The 6,000-nt window shown below is 44.5% G+C and overlaps 1 protein-coding gene across 2 annotated transcripts in view; it reads right to left on the minus strand.

Annotated features, from left to right (window-relative positions):
* The window catches only part of rab14 (RAB14, member RAS oncogene family), a 46,651-nt gene extending 43,226 nt beyond the window's left edge, over positions 1-3,425 (minus strand). The window contains exons 1-2 of one of the 2 annotated variants that reach the window (XM_033049092.1): positions 3,273-3,425; positions 1,741-1,834 (exon numbers count right to left, since the gene is read on the minus strand). The gene's annotated coding sequence lies outside the window, so the exon portion shown is untranslated. The remainder of the gene's footprint in view (positions 1-1,740; positions 1,835-3,272) is intronic. The other variant, XM_033049093.1, reaches the window with a different exon arrangement.
* Positions 3,426-6,000: the final 2,575 nt, after the last annotated feature.

Here is a 6,000-nt window from a genome sequence, read left to right on the forward strand (position 1 = left end):
GGTTTAATCACCTGACTTTGTTTATAGAAAACTCACATCTTAAATATTCTAAGTGCCTTTGTCAACTACTTTGTTCTCACCACTCAGCAATTATCTCACATCTTAAGTAACCATGGGTACTGTAACCAAACGTATTACTTCAGTTAAAAGCATTTATTTCACATCAACACAGCATGCCAAGCAGTATTCATGCTCCTAATTTTTCTCAGTCAGAGTGAAAACAGGTGGCATGTCTAACATCCCACACATAGACACTGGTATCATCATCACAAATACAATGAGTTTAAATGTTTTGTTTTCTCACCACAAATTATCACAAACTACCAAGGACAACAACTGGCCCTGCTGATGGGTCATACACCTGCTCATATGGAGCCAAGGGATGAGAAGTGGAAACATCAATATTATCTGGTAAAGATGTAGAATGTGTCAATATATACAGGCGTTGCAAACCTATGCATTACCACATTAGGCCTCCATTACGTTATTCCACAAAGGTGAAAACATTGGAGGCTTCAAAATTCAAGGTTAAATCTGATGAGACCCAAACACACATCAACACACCTCTGCACTTTGTAATGCACACGTCTCAATTTTGTATATGCAGCATGCTTTATCCATCAATAAGAATCTTTCAAATGGGCCATCAACCAAGACTTAATCTTTATCACTCCTTCCGTGCCTCAGGTCATCTCTAAGCATTCCAAATGGGAGTATTTTTGGTCACTAGTGTGATGTAGGAAGACGTTGGATCCTAATACAAAATGACCTTACATCAGAGCAAAACTATCAACATGCACTCACACAAGACCAATGCTAGAAGGAGATTGCAGAATCAATGAAGTTTGACATAAAAGCATTTATTTACTAAAATGTTTTTTTTCTTCTCCACTCTACCAAACACTCTGGAACTGCAGCCATTGTAGCCACAGCAATGCACCACTCAATTCTCCTCTCCCCGCCTGGCTAGAACCAGCCCAGGCCACAATAGGGAACATTGATCAACCAGTGTTAAAATGTATAAAATCACACACATAATAGTTCAAAAGGAAGACCCTCAAATTGCAGACAGAATGTCAGGTAGAAAAATCAATCAATTTTCAGATTTCAAAATAACTTCAAAATAACTTGAAAGCTTTTAAAAGCTCTAATTTAATTCCAGTTGCCAGGAATAAAGTGAGATCAGTGATACTCTCCACACCCGACATATTATGAAGATCTATTTTTCAATTCTAATTAACATTACCTGTGCAACAAATAATATTTGGTTCGATGGACAGAAAATGCTGGAGTAACTCAGCGGGACAGGCAGCATCTCTGGATAGAAGGAATGGGTGACATCATCCATTCCTTCTATCCAAAGATACTGCCTGTCCCGCTGAGTTACTCAAGCATTTTGTCATTCTTCGAACCAAATATTATAACTGATAGCAATTTATCCAAAAACGCAACTAAACCATAAAGGAAAACTTTTTTTTTTTAAATTTAAAGAAACTATCATCTATTATAAGACAATGTATAAACAATTACTTACATTTGTACAATGCTAGATTTCTACTTACTTTCAAACATTTCTAAATAATATGATTAATTTTTAAGCCAATTATTGCATAAATGTACTACAATTGAGATTTCCTGGATCAGGCGAATAATGCCTTCCTAATAAACTTATTGTGTTAAGATACTCAATGATCACACATGGAAATATATATGACAAGATCAACTTTGAATCAAGAATACCTTTGAGGCTTAGTGCAGTGGGCAAAAAACTTTCACCCCGAACTTCAGTTCAAATCCGGACCAGAGTCATGGGATGGATGTCTTCTCTCTATCACTGCAAGAATCCAATGAGAAATAAGTCTGAGCAAACTCAATCCAGTTCATGTGAAACCAAGCCTATATAGCATATAATATGGCAGTTTAGAATTTCTGAGATGCCACAAGTTACTTTCTCTGAGAGACATAAATATAGATTGGTGCGTGCTACAATATCAGGGCAAGAGCACCAAGAGATGGAGGTTTTACCTGCATCTGTGTTATTTGAAAAGAGACATGACTCTGGCACTGGAGCAGTCCATTATCCAGGTTTTTTGTACATCTCCAACACTTTACATCAAAGCTAAAAGTAAATGGTATCCTGCCATCATATGCATTCCTCAATCATTCAAAAACAAAGCTTGCCCTTCCAACTGGTATAACACTACTTCCTGGCATTAATCCCAAATTTGCCTCTGATGCATGTAAAAAACTGTTCAAATGAGAAAGTTACTTAATGCTAGTCACAAATTTCCTGCATCAAATAAAAGTCAGCAATCAATATTACAACATTCAAAATAAACCCCCATTTGACATGTATCTGTGCCATTTTGAAATGGGTATGGTAAATCAAGGGAAACATGAAATCAGGAAATGTACATGCATGTAAAGAGCATTGATTAGAATCTAGGAAAGCAAAGTAGTGATGTCATTAGTGTGTGAAGCCACACTCTAGTTCATAAATGAATCCATTGTTACACAGATGAATACAATAATCCTCCCCCTACAAATACTGCAGAGGAATGTCATGAAGATCTACTGCATGATACAACTTAGCACGAGAACGTTAAAAAAAAACTCAGTGCCAACGTCCCAGCCTCACCGGGCTGTGATCTTTCAGATTCCATGCGAAAAATACCACACTGCATATGTGGACAGCTTAACAAAACACTATTGAAGCTGCTAGAACCGTGCTGCACGTCTCATAATTCATGCAATGCAGCCTTCTTCAACTGAATTCACTTCCCCACCCAACTGGCAACACCCAACCTGGCACCACCAATGTCAGCTGGATGAGGAGCTTGCAAACAACAAAAGCTGCTGGATTTTCTGCAGTGCGAAGGTTAGATGTGGGAGCAGGGGGGTGGAGGTGGGGGCAGAGGACTGAGCTGTGGCTGCAGGTCGCCTCCATCCATCATTGATCGGGGGGTGAAGTGAAGTGTACGGCGGGGAAGCAGGAGGCCAGCGAGCTGCAGGGGAGCGGCCTGACTCAGCCACACGGCCGGCGGGCTACAGCGGACCCAGCAACAACCAAGCCCCGACATACACCCAGCCGCCCTAGGCCCGGCGGCGGCAAAGAGCCGAGGACGGGCGGAGGCAAAGAGCCGGGCCACAGCCTCTGCGCCCTCCTCTGCCTGCCTGCCGGGCCCGGCCGCTCCCTCTCTTCTCCTCCTCTCCCCGCCCAGTCACAACCGGGCTGAGCCGCCGCTACACCGCAGCCCCCGTCTCCACCTCACCGTCGTCTATCAGCGTCCGTGCACGACTGTCACTTCAAAGCTGCCCCCAGGTTAAATAAATATGAAGCCCACTTTTCACAGCCTCCCTCCCGGCAACCTCCAAGATGGCGTCGACTTCCGTCGGGGTTTCCTGCAGCTCGTCACAGGGGCGGGTGAAAGGTCAGGGAGGGGCGGAGAGCGCGGAGCGGAGGGGGAGAGCGCGTCGCCGGGGTGGGGTGGGGGGCGGGGGGCGGAGCAAGTGGAGGAGGGGATGGGCGGGAAGGGGCGAGGAGGGGGGAGGGGCGGGAGGGGCGGGGGGGGGGGAGGGGGGGGCGGAGCAAGTGGAGGAGGGGATGGGCGGGAACGGGTGGGGAGGGGCGGGGGGGGAGGGGGGGGGGGGGTAGGGGCGGGTAGGGGCGGCTCTTGGAGGCGGGAGGGGAGTGGGAGTGGCAGCGCAGAGAGGGCTGTCCGTCTATCGTCCCGCCCTGTGCTCCAGGAGGCGGCTGAGGTAGGCGCAATAACAACATTTACTGTCATGCAGCACATAAACATGCCCATGCCATACTTTTGTAGGAAGGCTGAAGAAGGGTCTCGACCCGAAACGTCACACACTCATTCTCTCGAGAGATGCTGCTGTCCCGCTGAGTTACTCCAGCATTTTGTGTCTATGTTCAATCTGTCCCCTCTCACTTTAAACCTATGTCCTCCAGTTGTTGCTTCCCCTACCCTGTGTAAAATACTGCGTTCACCCTATCTATTCCCCTCATGATCTTACATACGTATATGATCATCTCTTAGTGTGCTGCACTTCAAAGGATGAAGTCCTAGCTTGCCCAATTTCACATTAGACTGAAGATCAGGCCTCATGGCCTTGCAACATCCTCAAATCTTTTCTGCACTCATTCCAGCTTAATAACATCCTTTCTATTGTAGAGTGCCAAAACAAACATGATACTCCAAATGTAACCTCGCCAGCATCTTGTACAACTAATAGAACGTCCTAACCTTGATGGATGAAGGCCAATGTACCAAAAGCCTTCTTTGCTGCCCGAGTGTTGCCACTTTAAGCGAACTATGTAACTGTGCTCCTATATCCCTCTGCTGTACAACAATCCCCAGGGCCTTGCCATTCATTGTGAAGGTCCTGCCCGGGTTTGACGTGCATACATGGAACACCTCACATTTACAGTGGCTTGCAAAAGTATTCATACCCCTTGAACTTTTCCACATTTTGTCACGTTACAACCACAAACGTAAATGTATTTTATTGGGATTTTATGTGATAGACCAACACAAAGTGGTGCATAATTGTGAAGTGGAAGGAAAATGATACATGGTTTTCAAATTTTTTTACAAATAAAAAACTGAAAAGTGTGGCATGCAAAAGTATTCAGCCCCCCTGAGTCAATACTTTGTAGAACCACCTTTCGCTGCAATTACAGCTGCAAGTCTTTTGGGGTATGTCTCTACCAGCTTTGCACATCTAGAGACTGACATTTTTGCCCATTCTTCTTTGCAAAATAGCTCAAGCTCAGTCAAATTGGATGGAGAGCGTCTGTGAACAGCAATTTTCAAGTCTTGCCAGAGATATTCAATTGGATTTAGGTCTGGACTTTGACTGGGCCATTCTAACACATTAATATGCTTTAATCTAAACCATTCCATTATAGCTCTGGCTGTATGTTTAGGGTCGTTGTCCTGCTGGAAGGTGAACCTCTGCCCCAGTCTCAAGTCTTTTGCAGACTCTAACAGGTTTTCTTCCAAGATTGCCCTGTATTTGGCTCCATCCATCTTCCCATCAACTCTGACCAGCTTCCCTGTCCCTGCTGAAGAAAAGCATCCCCACAGCATGATGCTGCCACCACCATGTTTCACAGTGGGGGTGGTGTGTTCAGGGTGATGTGCAGTGTTAGTTTTCTGCCACACATAGCGTTTTGCATTTAGGCCAAAAACTTCAATTTTGGTCTCATCTGACCAGAGCACCTTCCTCCACATGTTTGCTGTGTCCCCCACATGGCTTGTGGCAAACTGCAAACGGGACTTCTTATGGCTTTTTTTTCAACAATGGCTTTCTTCTTGCCACTCTTCCATAAAGGCCCGATTTGTGGAGTGCACGACTAATAGTTGTCCTGTGGACAGATTCTGCCACCTGAGCTGTGGATCTCTGCAGCTCCTCCAGAGTTACCATGGACCTCTTGGCTGCTTCTCTGATCAATGCTCTCCTTGCCCGGCCTGTCAGTTTAGGTGGACGGCCATGTCTTGGTAGGTTTGCAGTTGTGCCATACTCTTTCCATTTTCGGATGATGGATTGAACAGTGCTCCGTGAGATGTTCAAAGCTTGGGATATTTTTTTATAACCTAACCCTACTTTAAACTTCTCCACAACTTTATCCCTGACCTGTCTGGTGTGTTCCTTGGGCTTCATGATGCTGTTTGTTCACTAATGTTCTCTAACAAACCTCTGAGGCCTTCACAGAACAGCTGTATTTATACTGAGATTAGATTACACACAAGTGGACTCTATTTACTAATTAGGTGACTTCTGAAGGCAATTGGTTGCACTGGATTTTATTTAGGGGTATCAGAGGAAAGGTGGCTGAATACTTTTGCATGCCACACTTTTCAGTTTTTTATTTGTAAAAAAATTTGAAAACCATGTATTATTTTCCTTCCACTTCACAATTATGCGCCACTTTGTGTTGGTCTATCACATAAAATCCCAATAAAATACATTTACGTTTGTGGTTGT

Source organism: Amblyraja radiata, chromosome 32, assembly GCF_010909765.2.
Source record: "Amblyraja radiata isolate CabotCenter1 chromosome 32, sAmbRad1.1.pri, whole genome shotgun sequence".
Taxonomy (NCBI): domain Eukaryota; kingdom Metazoa; phylum Chordata; class Chondrichthyes; order Rajiformes; family Rajidae; genus Amblyraja; species Amblyraja radiata.